Here is a 17962-nt window from a genome sequence, read left to right on the forward strand (position 1 = left end):
GAAAAAGCAAGCAAATATGATACCTCCAAAGGAACATAAGCATTTCCAAAATTATATTCCAATGGAAAATAAATTTATAAAATTCCAGAAAAAAAGATTTCAAAATGATGATATTAAAAGACTCATTGGGTCATTGCCTTGCTAAGCTATGGTGTGGTCATGGGCCCTTTGAGCTGTGGCTGGGCCATGTTTCCTGACTTTGGCCCCCTCTCCTACCCTGGGGAGGTGAATCTCCTCTTTCTCATTCTCTCTCGCTCTCCAATTTACTTTTTAAATACACTATATTTTCTAATCTAAAAAATAAAAAAATTAAAATAAAGTGCACTGATATATGAGAGAACACAGATAAACAACACAAATAAATAATAAAACATTTCAGGTTATGAATGAGACATGGACAGAGATGGACACCATAAAAGAGAACCAAACAGAATCTCCAACACTGAAAAATTCAATGAAAAACAAAAAATTTATTGAAGAGCTTAAACAATAAGCTAGATCAAGTGGAAGATTTTCAGAACCTGAAGACAGATGGGGTTTTTTAAAAATAACTCAGTCAAACAAACAAACAAAAATACTGGAAATCCTAGCCAGGGCAATCAGGCAAAAGAAAGAACTACAAGGCATTCAAATCTGAAAAGAGAAAGTCAAATTGCCCCTCTTTGCAAATGACATATTATATTTAGTAAGATCTAAATACTCCACCAAAAAACTCTTAGATCTAATAAATAAATTGTGGGATACAAAATCAGCACATAAAAATCAGTAGTGTTTTTATACACTAACAATTAAATAACTGAAAAAGAGATCAAAATGTCAATTCCTTTTACAATAGCAACAGAAAATATCAAATACTTAGTAATAAATTTAACCAAGGAAGTGAAAAACTTCTACAAGGAAAACTACAAAACACTGATGAAAGAAATTAAAGAGGACAAAAACAATGAAAAGACATCCCATGCTCATGGATCAGAAAAATTCATATTGTTAAAATGACCATATGGACTAAAGCAATCTATTCAATGCCATCCCTATTAAAATTCCAGTGTCATTTATCACAGAAACACAACAAATTCTAAAATTTGTATGGAACCAAAAAAGAGCCTGAATAGCTGAAGGCATCACACAACCTGGCTTCAAAATATATAATAAAGCTATAGTAACCAAAACAGTATGGTATAGACAAAGACAGACACATAAACCAATGGAACAGAAGAGAGGTTACATAAATAAATCTACATATTTATAGTCAACTGATTTTCAACAAAGGCTCCAAGAATATACATCGAGGAAAAGATAAACCTCTTAATAAATGCAGTTTGGAAAACTGGATATCCCTTTTCAGAAGAAGGAATCTAACTACCTAACTCTCTCATCATAAAAAAAATTAAACTAAAATGGGTTAAAGACCTAAATGTAAGACCTGAAACTATGCAACCACTAGAAAAACACATAGTGGAAACACTACAGGGCATTGATCTAGGCAAAAGTTTTATGTCTGAGACCTAAAAAGACAGACAACAAAAGGAAAAATCGACAAATGTGACTGTATTAAACTACAATATTTTACACAGCAAAGAAAACAATCAATAGAGTGAAAAGACAACCTGTTAAATGAGAGAAAATATTTGTATATTGTTCATTTGACAAGAGACTACTATCCAGAATATACAAGGAATTCAAACAACTTAACAACACAAGAAAACCAAAACAAACAAAATCTTAAAATACTTCAAATAACCCCATTAAAAAGTAGGCAAAAAATATGAATAGATATTTCTCAAACGAAGGCATACAAATGGCCAATAGGTATATGAAAAACTAAACAGTATCACTAATCATCAGGGAACTGCAAATCAAAACTCCCATAATATATCATCTTACCCTAGTCAGACTATTATTACAAAGACAAAAAATAAGAGATACTGGTGAGGATGTGGAGAACAGTGAATGTATACACTGCTTCAATGAATGTAAATTAGTACAGCCATTAGACAAAACAGTATAGGAATTTCTCAAACAACTGGAAATAGAACTACCACATGATCTAACAGTCCCATTATTGGGTATTTAACCAAAGAAAAGAAATTCAGTGCAACAAAGGGATACAGACACTCCCATGTTTAGTTCAGCACTATTCACAATAGCAAAATATGGAGTCAACAAATGTCCATTAATAGATGAATGGATTAAAAAAAAGTGGTATATATACACAATAGAATACTATTTAGCCATTAAAAATTCCTGTCATTTGCAGTAACAGGTATGGAAATGGAGAGCATTATGTTTAAGTGAAATAAGCCAGGCACAGAAGGACAAATACCAGATGTTCTCATTTACATGGAGGAGTTTTAAAAAGTTGATCTCATGGAGGTACAAAGAAGAATGATAGCAACCAGAGACTGGGAGGGTATTTGTGATGGTGGTTGGGGGGAGGTGAATGAAGAGAGGTTAGTTAATGGGTACAAAGCTACAGTTGGATAGAAGAAATAAGGACTAATATTTGACAGCAGAGAGTAGGGTGGCCACAGTAAACTGAAGTGTACTCTATAATTTAAAAGAGTTGGAAGAGAAGACTTGAAGTGTTCCTTATAGCTAAATACTCAAGGTGATGAATACTCTAGATACCATGACTTGATCATTACACATTCTATATGTGTAACAAAATATCACATGTACCCCATAAAAATATACAAATATTATGTATCTATACAAAATTTTAAAACAATCATACAAAAGGGCTAAATATGATTTGTGCATATGATTATTTACATCAAAGATGTCCAAAAGTCCATGTTAAAATTAAAATAAACTTTAGAGTTTCAAACACAACTGGTTCAGGTTATAAAACTATCCTCCCCTCCTGTTGTAATTCATAGCATTGATAGATAAGATAGAGAATCAACATTATTTTTTAAATGGAACTAGTTTAAAAACAATATAAACAATTCTATAGGTCAGCAATAGAATAACAACAAACCAAAGGCTAAAGCTATTGATCTGACAATTGCCAGGTTTGGAATGTGGCCAGGATTCCAGTATGGTAAAGGCAATAAAATAGTGCCTTACAAGAATAGGAATCAGAGCTGGTCTTACTACTTGAAATTGATGAGTGAGTAACTGGATGGGGATTCTATCCCCTGTAAAGTAAATTTTAGAAATTCTATTATTACTTATTCTGAAAACTTAATACTTTTTAGAATAATAAGTAAATTTAAAATGACTTTGAATTTTAACCCTGACATGTAGAGAGCTTAAGAAGTCATCATTCATTTTCTTACAAGAAAAACCTGAAGAAAATAGAAAATCAACTACTTCTCTTATACCTAACAGAGAATTGAGGTTTCAGAACAAACTTTCACCCTGAAATCTGCAGAGAGAGAGAAGTTCAGAGAGTCACATCAACTGGACTATGCTTACCTGGAACAGAAACTGCTAGAGCTATTAACTAGGAATATGTAACTGGCAACTTTGAAGAACTACTGATGGACTAATGTGAAAGTGAGAGATTCTGGGAACTCAGGCAACATAAGGCTTCCCCACACACTCATGGGTTTTACCAGCAGGAAACTCACTAGTTAATCCTGATAAACAGCCTGGACAGAGCCCCTGTTGGTTTTGGCAGGGGGAATAAAGATTAACTAGTATGAAATGAACCCGAAGTATTCTCCACAACACAAGTGCATATTCTAGGAGAAATAGCCTACCTCTGGGAAGGGCATTTCTGACATTTCACTTCCTTCTACCCTTCCTGGCTTAAAGGGGGAACTAAAAAATCATGGTAAAAATCACAGCACAAGGTCACAGGTCCACTAAAAGACTGAAATTTAAGCATAAGATTATAGAATGCCTCCCTCACACTTTATCACCAAATCAATAGAGCTTGGATATGATAATAGTAAACGACACTGAACGAGCTGCAAGACACAGATTCTATCTAAGGAGTATGTAACATATCCCAAAATCGAGATAGAAGACAAAAAACAAGAATACAAGAGTAATTTGAACCTCTAGCATCAGAACCCAAATCAGATGTGACACAGGTTTTAGAATGATCAGACAGGGAGTCTAAAATAACTATGATAAATATATTAAGAGGTTTAAAGGAAAAATTTGACAGCATGCAAAAACAGATTGATAATGTAAGAAGAGAGATGGAAACTCCAGGGATGATTAAAAATAAAAACACCCGAAATTTCTCAGTAAAACTTCAGGAGCTCGAGGAGAAAAAGATCTTAAAAGGTATCAGAGAGAAAAGTCATCTTAATTACAGTGGAAAGAATAAAAGTGACAGCAGATTTTAGCCACACTAAATTCCAGAAAACAAGGTCATCTGACTAAAAAAAAAAAAAAAAAAAGGTCTAAAATTTCATATGCAAATTTTTATTCAAAAGTTGAGGCTAATCATCAATAACTCAAAAAATAACAGATACTGGAGAGGATGTGGCGAAAAGGGAACATTTCTACACCACTGGTGGGAGTCTAACCTAGTATAGCCTCTGTGGCAAACAGTGTGGTGATTCCTAAAAGATCTAAAAATCAACCTTCCATATGACCCCACAATCCCCCTACTGGGAATATACCCAAAAGAACTCAAATTACCCTATAAAAAAGGTACTTGCACACATATGTTTATTGAAGTATTGTTCACAATAGCAAAAACATGGAACCAACTGTGCTGGCCATCAAAAGAGGACTGGATTAAGAAAATGTGGCACATATATACAATGGAATATTACACAGCCATAAAGAAGAACAAAATCATGAACATCACAGCAACCTGGATGGAATTAGAGTCTATAATACTGAGTGATCTTTCACAGAAACAAAGAACTGAGTATCACATGTTCTCACTAATAAGTGGACCTTGAACAACTATCATAATACTATAAGAAAAAGGATTAACAGCAGCAGGAAACTGGGAGGTGGGGGCGGGGAGGTGGGATTGGCAATAGTGAGAATCTGCCTGGGGAAGAGGGGGCACACCTCATCAGCAAGGGTACCTGCATAATGATTATTTGTATACCTAACCCTGAATCGTACCCCACAATTAAAAAAAAATGTTTAAGTTAAAAAAAAACCAAAAGCTGAGGTCAAATAAAAAAGTTGCTGATACACAAAAATACAAAAGGAATTGCTCCCCTACAGACTTTCACAGTACCAGACCATAAAATAATTATTAATATATTTCAAAAAACTGCTATCATATGACATATGATCTTTGTCCACAATACATGTAAATTAGGAATCTGTAGAACCTAATGTAATATACATGTAAAAAAATAAATACTTGTAAATAACTAATTAGATTGAGAGGAAAACACAGTGGAAATTATAAAATACATAGAACGCAGTGACAACCAATGAGCTACACATCCACACTCGTGGGATATAGTATAAGTGAAATTAGATATCCATTATAGTATTTTCTTTTTGAGACAGGGTCTCACTCTGTCATACAGGCCGGAGTGCAGTGGCATGGTCACATCTCACTGAAACATTGAACCCCTGGACTCAAACAATTCTCCTGCCGCAGCCTCTCAAGTAGCTGGGACTTCAGGCATGCATCACCACTCTCCTGGCTAATTTTTGTTTTTCATATAGACTAGGTCTTGCTTTGTTGTACAGGTTGTTCTTGAATGATCCAGGCCTCAAATGGTCCTCCTGCCTCAGCCTCCCAAAATGTTGGAATAATAGACATGAGTTAACATGCTTGGCCCCATTATATTAAAAGTAATTTTTTTAAATTACAAAGATGTGGAGTACAATTCAGGGTTAGGTATACAAACGTCGATTATGCAGGGACCCTTGTTGATGAGGTATGCCCCTCCTTCCCCTAGCACTTTCCCTCAAATGCCAATCTCACCACCCCTCCTCTAACAGTTTCCCACTACTGCCCAACCCCTTTCTTATAGTATTATAATTGTTCAAGTTCCACTTATGAGTGAGAACATATGGTACTCTGTTCTTTGTTTCTGTGATAGATCACTGAGTATGACTGATTATAAACTCATCCAAGTTGCTACAAAGTCCATATGTTTGTCCTACTTTATGGCTGCATAATATTCCATTGTGTATATGTACCACTTTTTTTTTTATCCAGTTCAGCTTTGATGGGCAACATGGTTGGTTACGTGTTTTTGCTATTGCGAATAGAGCTGCAACAAACATATGTGTGTAGGTATCCTTTTTGTAGAATGACTTGAGATCCTCTGGGTATATTCCCATTAGGGGAATCACTGGGTCATAAGGAATGTCAATTTCTAGTTCTTTCAGAAATTGCCACACTATCTTCCAAAGAGGTTGCACTAGTTAGAATTCCCACTAGCAGTGTAAAAGCATTCCTTTTTCTCTGCATCCTCTCCAGCATCTGTTGTTGTTTTATTAATGACAGTCATTCTTACTGGGGTTAGATGGTACTTTAATGTGGTTTTGATTTGCATTTTTCTGATGATGAGTCAGGCTGAGCACTTTTTCATGTGTCTGTTGGCTGCCCGTATATCTTCTTTTGAGAAGTATCTATTCTGTCTTTTGCCCACTTTTTAAAGGGGCTGTTTGTTTATTTCCTTTCAGCGCGTTTGAGTTCCTTGTAGATCCTAGATGTTAGGCCTTTGTCAGATATACAGTTGGCAAATATTTTTTCCCACTCTGTAGGCAGTCTCCCTGCTTTCTTGATGGTTTCTTTTGCTTTGCAGAAGCTCATTAGTTTGATGAAGTCCCACTTGTCTATCTTATTTCTTAAAAGAAGGGGCATTTAGGGTTCTGAATAGGAATTGGTTGCCAGTTCCAACTTCCATAAGGGTGTCTCCTGTGTTTTCTAAGATTCTTATAGTTTGAGGTTTTATGTTTAGGTCTTTGATCCACTTAGAGTTAACTTTTGTGTATGGTGATAGGTAGGGGCCATGTTTCAATTTTCTGCATGTGGTCAGCCAGTTTTCCCAGCACAATTTACTGAATAGGTTCTCCTCACCTCAGGGGTTGTTGTTGGAGGTTTTGTCAAAGATGGATTGGTTGAGAAATTAAGGCTTTCCTTCCAAAATCTCTATCCTGTTCCATTGGTCTATGTGTCTGTTCTTGTACCAATATCATGCTTTTTTGATTACTGTAGCCTTATAGTAATGTTTGAATTCTGGAAGTGTGATACCTCCTGTTTTGTTTGTTTTGCTAAGGATTGTATTGGCTATTCATGGTCGTTTATGTTTCCATATGAATTTCTGTATTGTCGCTTCCAGGTCTGAGAAGAATGATGTTGGTAACTTAATGGGTATTGCATTGAATCTGTAGACTGCCTTTGGTAGGATGGACATTTTAACAATCTTGATTCTTCCTATTCATGAGCTTGGAATATGTTTTCATTTGTTTGTGTCTTCTTGGATTTGTTTGAGCAGCAGTTTGTAGTTCTCATCGTAAAGGTCTTTCACTTCTCTGATTAGGAAGATACCGAGGTATTCCATTTTTTGGGTGTGTGGCTATTATGAATGGGATTGTGCTTTTAATTTGGGTCTCTACCTGCTTGTTGTTGGTGTATAGGAATGCAACTGTCTTTTGCTTATTTATTTTGTGCCCTGAGACTTTGCCAAAGTCCTTTATCAGTACAAGCAGGTTTTTGACAGATTCTCTTGGATTTTCAAGGTATAGAATGATCATATCATCAGCAACGAGGGATAGCTTGACTTCCTCTTTTCGTATTTGGATTTCCCAAATTTCTTTCTCTTGTCTAATTGCTTGAGCGAGGACTTCCAACACAATGTTGAACAAGAGAGGTGAGAGTGGGCAGCCTTGTCTTGTTCCAGTTTTCAGGGGAAATGTTTCCAGTTTCTGTCCATTTAGCAATATGTTAGCTGTGGATTTAATGTAGATGGCACTTACTCTTTTGAGGTATGTTCCTTCTAAGCCTAGGTGTTTGAGGGTTTTTATCAAGAAGTGATGCTGGATTTTATCAAAAACTTTTTCTGCATCTAATGACATAGTCATGTGGTTCTTGTTTTTACAACTGTTGATATATTTAATTACATTTATGGTCTTGCGAGTGTTGAACCAGCCCTGCATCCTGGGTATGAAGCCTACTTGGTCATGGTGGATGATTTTTGAGTTATGTTTTTGGATATGATTTGCTAGAATCTTGTTGAGGTTTTTTGCATCTATGTTCATAAGGTATATTGGCCAGTAGTTCTCTCTTTTTTGTTGGATCTTTACCCAGTTTAAGTATCAGTGTAATGTTAGCTTCATAAAATGATTGAGGAGAAGTCTATCCTTCTCAATTGCCTGGAATACTTTCAATAGGATTGGTATCAGCTCCTCCTTGTATGTTTTGTAGAATTCTGCTGGAAAGCCATCCAGTCCAGGGCTTTTTTATTTGTAGGTAGTTTTCTTATGACAGAGTCAATTTCCTGGGATGTTATTGGTCTATTTAGTGTCTCAATATCCTCTTGTTTCAATCTGAGGAAGTTGTGTGATGTCAGAAAGTCCTCCATTTCATTTAGGTTATCAAGTTTGTTCCCATATAGGTGTACATAGTAATCTCTGTTAATCTTTTATATTTCTTCAGGGTCAGTTGTGATTTGATCTTTTGTATTTCTGATTGTGTTTATTTGGGCTTTTTTTCTCTTTTTCTTGGTCATTCTGGCTAGGGGCCCATCAACCTTGTTAATTCTTTCAAAGAACCAACTTTTGGTTTTGTTGATGTTTTCTATATTTTTGTCTTCTATGTCCTGTATTTGGACTTTTATTTTTGAGATTTGGATTCTTCTGTTAAAACTGGGGTGCTGGTGGTCTTCCCTTTCCAGATCCCTCAGGTGATTTGTTAGGCTCTCCACTTGTGGTCTTTCCATTTTCTTGATGTGCGCTCATAGAGATATAAATTCCCCTTTTAGAACTGATTTCATGGCATCCCAGAGACTTTGGTAAGATGTTTTTCATTTTCATTTCTTTCCAGGAATCTTTTAATTTCTGTTTTGATTTCTGAGTTGATCCAATAGTCATTAAGCATCATGCTGTTTAGTGTCCATGTTTTTGTGAATTTGGTGGCATTTTGCTCCTGTTAATATTTATTTTATTCCACTGTCATCTGAGAAGGTGCATATCAGTATTTCAATCTTGTGAAATTTGTTTATGTGTGATTTATGGCCTAAGATGTGATCGATCTTGGAGTACATTCCATGTGGTGCTGAGTAGAATATATATTCTGTGTCTGTTCAGTGATATAATCTGTAAGTATCTATTAAGTCCATTTGGTTGAGTGTCAAGTTTATGCTCTGGATCTCCTTGTTGACTTTTTGCCTCAATGATCTATCTAGGGCTGTCAGGGGAGTATTCAAGTCCTCTGCTATAATAGTGTTAGAGTCAATGTCTGTTTTTAGTTTACTTAGTAGTGGCTTTATAAATGCTGGTGCTCCTATGTTGGGTGCATATATGTTTAGGATGGCTATTTCCTGGTGAAAGATAGAATCTTTTGTCATTATATAATATCTTTTGCAAGTTTTTAAATTTTTGATAGCTTAAAGGTTGTTTTGTCTGATATTGAGATCATAACTCCTGCCTTCTTTTGTGATTCATTTGCCTGGAAACTTGTTTTCCATCCTTTAACTTTGAGTCTGTGTGCATCCCTTGTAGTGGGAGGAATCTCCTGGATGCAGCAAATAATTGGGTCATGGTTTCTTATCCAGTTTGCCATTCTGTGTCTTTTCAGTGGTGCATTTAGTCCATTCATATTCAAGCTGATTATTGAAATGTGATTGTTTCTTCCTGTCATGAGGTTCTTATAAAGTTTTTTCTTTGTTTGCTTGTTTTCTTTTGGCTTTGGGGTTAATGCATGTGTGTGTTTTCAAGTTTCTTGTTGAGCTGTATTCTCTGCTGATTCTGTACTCTGCTCTTCTCTTGGGAAGTGTGTGGTCATTCTTTTTTTTTTTTTTCCTTTCTTCTGTGCTTTATACCTTTTTAAGTGTCTCCTGTAGAGCTGGTCTGGAAGCTGCATAATCTCTTAGGGATTGGATGTCTGGGAAGGATTTTAATTCTCCATCACTGATTAAACTGAGCTTGGCTAGATAGGAAATGATTGGTTGAAACTGCTTATCTTTGAGGACTTTGAATATAGGTCTCCAGTCCCTTCTTGCTTGTAGTGTTTCTGCTGATAGGTCTGCTGCTATTCTGATTGGTTTCCCCAGTAGGCAGTCTGACCTTTCTCTCTTGCTGCCTTTAGGATTTTTTTCTTTTGTGCCCACTTTGTGTAAGTGAATTACTATGTGTCTAGGGATTGGTCTTCTCATTTGATGTCTTGTGGGGGTTCTCTGTATCTCTTGTGCTTTGCTGGTCACATCTTTGATGAGATGGGGAAAGTGTTTTCAGATTACCTCCTAGAATACTTGCTCCAAGTTATTCTCTATTTCCCTTTCTTCTTCTGGAATACCAATCAGGCATAGGTTTGGCTTCTTGATATAATCGCACATCTCTTGAAGGCTTTGTTCTTTCTTTCTGAGTCTTCTTTCTATGTTTTTTATAGTTCAGGTTAATTCCATGTTTTGGTCTTCAAGTTCTGAGATTCTGTCTTCAGCTAGATTTATTCTACTTTCCATGCTTATCATCTTGTTATTTCCTGGATGAAATTTTTGTTGCCAAATCTCTGTTACAAGTTCTTCTGGTGTTGCATCTTGCCTTTTTTGAGTCTTATTCACTCTTTCCATCCATTCCCTAATCCCTGTTATATTCTGGGGCCAGTTTTTGGTGACTTCCATTGTTTGGGCACCAAGTCCTGATTTTTCAGGAGTTTTATCTTTGGTACACTTGAAATTGCCTGAGTCTTCCCTTGATTTTCCTCATTTTTGACAGATCTCTTGTTTTTCACTTTAGGTCTGTTATGCAGTGTCAGTGGGAAAGGCTTTCCCTTCTGATGTTTGCTCAGTCCTCTATTCTTTCCTGAACCAGGCTCTGGATTTGTTCTATTTTGAAATAGGATGGTAGATGGGAAGGTTTGCTATCTCTTGTAGTTTTTGAAATTCAAATAAAGTTGGGGATGGGGCGCTAGGATTTAGAAACTACTTACAAATTACAATGTTCACTTATTGTGGAATGTGTTCCCTGAGACCCAATCTCCATTACCACTCTATATATGATGCAAAGCAGAAACCAATGCACAAAGCACTTGAACACACACACACAAACATACACACACACACACCCAAAACCAAACTAGAATAAAAACAAAGTGAAACCAAATAAATAACAACAAAAAACAAAAAAAAACTAAACATACACACATGCCTAGCATAAAGTGAATAGGGAAGAAAAACAGAAAGATCAGAGGGGGGGAAATGGAATTCAGGTTGAACCCTCACACATATATTGACACACACCTTAAACTATAAAAAATTAAAATAAAAAACCCAGAAAAATAAAGGAGCAAAAACCAACAACAAAATTGAAAGATGAACACTCAATCATTCACATACACACATAAACAGAAAACAACAAATAAAAGAAGAAAGAAACAGAAAAAGAAAAGAAAAAAATATTTGGGGGTGAGCAGATCAAACTCTCACATACACATTCATGCACCAAGGAAAAATATTTTTAAAATAGATGAACTAACAAACAGTCAAAAAATTTTTAAAAATTGGAAATTAAAAAAAATAGCCCTCTTGTGACAGGCTCCATAATTGTTCCTCTAACCAGGTCTCTCTCCTGCAGAGCCATCTCTTTCATTCTCTCCTCAGTATATGAAGCTGGGAAGGAGGAGGGGCAGTTGAGGTGGGTGCAGCTGCATTCTTCCCCTCTCACTCTTGTATGATGAGGGAAATCTCCATGGGGAGGTATGGGATTGTCTCTTCCCCAGGTATGTCCTCACGGGGTCGAGGGGGGAGTGCCCCAGCCAGGCTTATCCTGGAATGGAATGGAGTTCTCCTATTGTGACTAGCATCCAGGGACCTGGGTTTGTCCCTCTCAGTCATGGCCCAGCTGTGTGGGTCTGATGTTCAGTGGGTTGCTGGGGAGGAGGGGGTTTAGGTCAGCCCCAGACTCACCACTGATCTCTTTGGAGTTCTTTCTCCTCCTGTTCTGGCCACACCCTTTGTCCTGAGGCTGGGTCAGGGTAGGGAGTGAGGCCCCTGGAATTCAGCACTCATCAGGGCCCTCCAAAGTTTGTGCTATCAGGATATTCCCTCTGGGCCAAGATCAAACCCTGTGTAGTTGATCTGACAGTCACAGAGATCGGGTTTGTTGCTCCATTGTGAGTGAATCAGAGCACCTTCCTGCCCCGCCTTCAAGATGGTGGTGGGGAGCCTCTCTTGTCTTCTTTCATGGAACTTTGCCTCTAGACTCCCTCCGCAGCCCCTGCTGCCAGTGCCTGGCCAGGTGCTGAAGTGGTGAGGCAAAGCCAGGAGCCAGCAGTCTCTCCCCTGCTGTACCCATGAGGGAGAGCCTGGGGCGATATTTTCTCCCCTCCGCTTTTGTCCCTTGTAAAAAAAATAATGGCACTCAGCTTCTGCAATCTGGGAAGAGACAGGGACAAAGCAGAGAAGCTGCAGCACCAGCTGTCACACCAGGGGCCTGGCTACTTGCTCACGAGTCCCCACTTAGACTGTCTCTCCCAGCATTTTCTTCCAAGGGAGGGTTTGTTGATTATCTTTAAAAAAAAAAAGAAAAGAAAAGAAAATGATGCTTGGCTACTGCATCCTAGGAATCACTGGGGTCCAAGCCCAGCAGCTGTGGCACCAGTTGCTGCACCTGAGAGTTTTGGCTGCTAGCTCCCTAGCTCTCGTTCAGTCAGCCACTCACATGCGCACTCACTCACCAGCACGTCTACAAAATTTTCCATACACTCACTCACTTACATGGGGACTCTCATAGTCTGACTGGCTCTACAGCAAAATTTTTTAAAAGAATGGTTAAATACAAGTGAGTTAAGTATTTTACTCAAGAATCTAGTAAAAGAAAAAATAGTATGAATCAAAATATGAAGAAGAGAGGGAATTGTACAGTTAAAGCTTGGATTAATAAAATAAAGGAAATTAGAAATTATCAGATAATTTGAAGCTGATTTTTACAAAATACTCACAGAATAGACTACCCTGAAGTAAAACTGACTAAAGAATAAGAGAGAAAAGAGAGACTGAAAAAAAAACATACATCAAGAACGAAAAAATTAGAATATGACTACATATAAGAGAAAGTTTTATGCAATTAATATGAAAAATGATATTTGCCAATAATCTCACTATTTACAGAAATGACAGTATCATGGAAAAGTATAAATTACCAGACTTAAGAAGAAGCAAAATGAAAGTTAAATTGTTTACAAAAGCAATAACTATTTTAAAAATTAAATTAGTGGTTACATAAATCCCATCTTTTCTGTTTCCCCTAAAATCATGAGGACTACTCGTTTAACAGCCCTTTTACAAATATTTATTGGAGTCCTGCTATGTATCAGACTCTGTTCTAGTTACTTGGGATCATCAATGAATGAAATAAAACTACCACAAAAATTGTATACAACAAAACAACAGTAAAGATTGTATTTATAGAATTGAAATTTTAGTGAGGGGAAGCAACAATAAATTATAAAAACAATTAAATTATATAAAACAAGGTAAGGGAGACTGAAGTGCAGGGTGAGAATGAGAGGAACAAAATGGGTGTGAGTAATCGTTTTCCTGAGGTTTAAACTTGAAGGTTAGTGTAGTCCACCTGAGCAAGGAGTTTCAGGAAATAGGAAATTAGCTATGATGATTTCTGGGGAAGGAGCATTTCAAGCAGAAGAAAGAGTTAAATCAAAATTCCAATGGAGGCAGGTGTCCCACATGCTCCAGGGACAGCAAAGAGATCAGTAACACTGGATGAGATGGAATTGAGGGGCAGTAGGGAGGAGAAGATAGGTCAGATTGGTAAAATAATTTTACTGATTCGTGTTCTCTAAATTCTAACAAAGAGATAATTTTTCAAAGCAGTTTCAAAGAAGAGAAAAGAAAATGTTAAAAAACCCAACTTCTTTTTTATGATGCTGATTCAATCTTGACACCAAAATTAGATAAGTAGAGAACTAGATAATTATAGACCAATCATACTTATGAACATAGATGAAAAAATCTTAATACAATATTGGGAAATCAAATCTAGAAGTGTCTTTAGATTTAATCTTGCCCAAGAAAATATCTTCTTAAGAACGTAAGGCTGGTAGAACCTCAAAAATATTTATCAATGCAATATATTAATATATAAGAATATACATATAATCATCTTAACAGCTTGTCCATGGTGGGAAGTTAGTATGGAAGTCATACATGTACTGAATAACATAAACTTCACCTCACCATTACTAGTATGGCTAGTGCCTGACTGAGTGCCCTTATTTGATAAGCTGCAGTGATGAACTTTGCTTTAGCTCCTGGGAGGGTTGACTACTCTTGACACATGGCTAACAATCTTTCTGGGAATTGCTCCCACTTAAAAGACTTGCTTTACCTGAACTTAAACTTCTTCCCTAGTGTTGCCTATAGTCAGTGGCAGGTTGAAAAGTGGTATAGATTGAGGCCCAGCCCTCATCTCAGTGAGAGGCCATCTCAGCTCCTGAGCTCTCTGAAGAACAGACTGAGTACTCTATTACAATTGTATTCCCATTGAACTTCCCTCTATAAATAACCCTCCTTCCTCAGTGTTGTTCTGGAGAAGATGTGCCAAGAAACCTTCTGCACAGAGTTGAATCAATGTTGATTTCCTAGGAGACTTGACCAAAAAAAAACAAAAACAAAAAAACCCTTTTTTGCCATCTTATAACTCCATATTGCAGTGCATCTAGCAAAGGCTCTTATTTCATAAAAGACAAAGCAAGGTAACAAGATAGAACTCATGGTATTCACAGGCCTGGTCATGTGTCCCATCACACACTAGTAATTGGCCTTAAAGAACAGTGGAATGGACAATTGAACACTCAATTACAGCACCAGCTGAAGGACACCACCCTGCAAAATAGACTATCTCTTCTTCAAGATGTTTTATATGATACTATATTGCCAATGGCTTTAATATAAGACTTTGAGAAACAGGGATGGAAATTGGAGTGACAACACTCATTATCATGGCCAGGCACATTTTTGCTTTTTCATTCAGTCGTTCCAGGTGCTGTAGTTTCAGAGAACTTAGTACTTAAGAAAAAAATGTTTTTGCCAGGGACATAATGATTTTTCCAGGACAGCAGAAGTTAAGAATGTCACCTTACCTATTTAGATCCACATATCATTAAATAAACAAGGGAAAAATCGAATTGTTGACTGAGTAATATTGATTTATTGAGGTAAAATAAGGTTGCCACTGACAGTAATTATCATCAGGTATTTCCAAATCTGTATCTCCTCCTTTCAGATTATATATATATATATAGTTGGTTTGCATCTTCCTGCCTGTTTAATTTAGTCATAGCAATGTTAGCCTTGTGACTTAGACAAAACCAATAAAATGTGAGTAGAAATATTAAGATATGATAAAAGATTTGCTTTGTTCTCTTTTTGGTGCATTAGTGATCATGGAAGATTATGTCAAGGTGGAGTATCCATCAGCCTAGGTCTCTGATAGACTATGATGAAAAAAGACCCCAGATACTCAAGTCTGTAATATAGTATGAGCAACAAATAAATTTTTTTTATACAATTGTTTGATTCTGCAGAACAATAGTCTATTTTGAAAAAATACACCACTACATAATGGAAACTGGGAGAAGAACATCAGGAACTACGGAGATAAATTTATGTGGGCACTTTTTTCTACTGGCATAAAGATAATAGGATTCTATAGCAATACGATTCAGGCAAGACTGCCAAGGACTCAGAGCTCTAGGAACTAAGAATTCAATGATTCTATTAGGTGAAGAACTCACAAGGCAAGCTGTTGGCTGGGGGATGGAATATGTAGTATATAAAGGATGTCACATGGCTACCTTGTAGATGCAGAAGCAAAATCTGTAGCATCTAACTTTGTTTTCTTCTTTATTGTTTATACATTTTTAGTTTAAGAGAGTTTGATAGTTAAGTGCATAATTTGGTTCAAAGTAGAGGCTAACAAATAATGGAAAAGATGAACAAAACTAAATGCTGTTTGTTTGAAAAGATAAATAAAATTGAGAAATTTTTAGCTAAACTCGTTTTTTAAAAACCCTCAAAATCAGAAATGAAAGATAACTGGCACCACAGAAATAAAAAGGATCATAAAAGAATGCTATGGGCAACTATATATCAGCAACTTGAATAACCTAGAAGAAACACATGAATTCCAAGAAACAAGCAACCTACTAAGACTGGATCAGGAAGCAAAGAAAATCTGAACAGACCAATAAAGAGTAAGGAGATTGAATTAGTAATAAAAAGTATCTCATGAAAGAAAGGCCTAGTACCTGATGGATTTACTGCTGGATTCTATCAAACATTTAAAGGAAAACTAATATCAATCCTTCTCAAATTCTTCCAAAAAATGTAAAAAGGAGTGAATACTTCCAAACTCATTTTATGAGGTTTTCATTACCTTAATAACAAAGCCAGACAAGAACACCAAAAAAAAAGAATACTAGAGATCAATATCTCTGATGAATATACAAAATTCCCTAACAAAATACTGTCAAACTGAAATCAACAGCACATTCAAAAGATTGTTCACCATTATCAAATGGAATTTATCCGAGGAATGCAAGGATGATTCAATATAACATAAATGAATAAATGTAATATGCCATACTAACAAAATGCAGGATAAAAACCACATGGCCATCTCAATAGATGATGTAAAAAAAATTTGACAAAATTCATCATCTATTCATAATAAAAACTCTCAAAAAATAGATATAGAAGGAAAGTACCTCAACATTACCTAGGTTGTATATGATAAGCCCACAGCTAACATCATACTCAATGGTGAAAAATTGGAAGCTTTTCCTGTAAGAACTGGAACAAGACAAAGATGTCCACTCTCACCACTTCTATTCAGCATAGTACTGGACCTCCTAGACAGAGCTATTGTTGGCCGCTTGTATGTCATCATTTGAGAATTATCTGTTCAAGCCCTTTGCCCGGTTTTTAATGGGGCTGTTTGTTTATTTCCTTCTACTTTGTTTGAGTTCCTTGTATTTTCCTTGTCAGATGCACAATTGTCAGATATTGTTCCCATTCTGTGGGCTGTTTCTCCACTCTCTTGATGGTTTATTTTGCTGTGCCAAAGCTTTTCAGCTTAATGAGGTCCCACTTGTCTATCTCAGCTTTTATGGAATCTGCTTTTAGAGACTTGGTCAAGAATCCATTGCCTACTTTGATGCATGAGGGTATTTCCTATATTTTCTTCTAGGATTCTTATGGTTTGAGGTTTTATGTTTAGGTCTTTGATACATTTTGAAGTGATTTTTTGTATGTGGCGATAGGTAAGAATCTAGTTTCTTTCTTCTGCATGTGGTCAGTCAATTTTCCCAGCATTATTTGCTAAATATGGTCTCCTTTCCCCCGTGGCTGTTATTGGTAGCTTTGTTGAAGATGAGTTGGTTGAGAGATCATTTTTTGGCTTCCAGAATCTCTGTCCTTGTTCCATTGGTCTATGTGCCTAATCTTGCACCAATACCAGGCTGTTTTTGTTACTGTAGCCTTGCAATAAAGTTTAAAATCTGAAAGTGTGATACCTCTCACTTTGTTCCTTTTGCTGAGGGTTGCTTTGGCTATTCGTGCTCTTTTCTCTTTGTGTGTAAATTTCTGTATTGTAATTTCCAGATCTGAAAAAAATGACGTTGGTAATTTGATGGGTATTGCATTGAATCTGTAGATTGCCTTGAGTAGGATGAGCATCTTGGTAATATTGATTCTTCCAATCCATGAGCATGGCATTTTTTTCCATTCATTTGTGTCATCTGTGATCTCTTTAGGCAGTGTTTTGTAGCACTTGTTATAAAGGTCTTTCACTTCTCTGGTTAGGTGTATGCTATGGTATTTCATTTGTGTGTGTG

Source organism: Carlito syrichta, unplaced genomic scaffold, assembly GCF_000164805.1.
Source record: "Carlito syrichta isolate Samal-C Ts95f unplaced genomic scaffold, Tarsius_syrichta-2.0.1 Scaffold308235, whole genome shotgun sequence".
Lineage (NCBI taxonomy): Eukaryota > Metazoa > Chordata > Mammalia > Primates > Tarsiidae > Carlito > Carlito syrichta.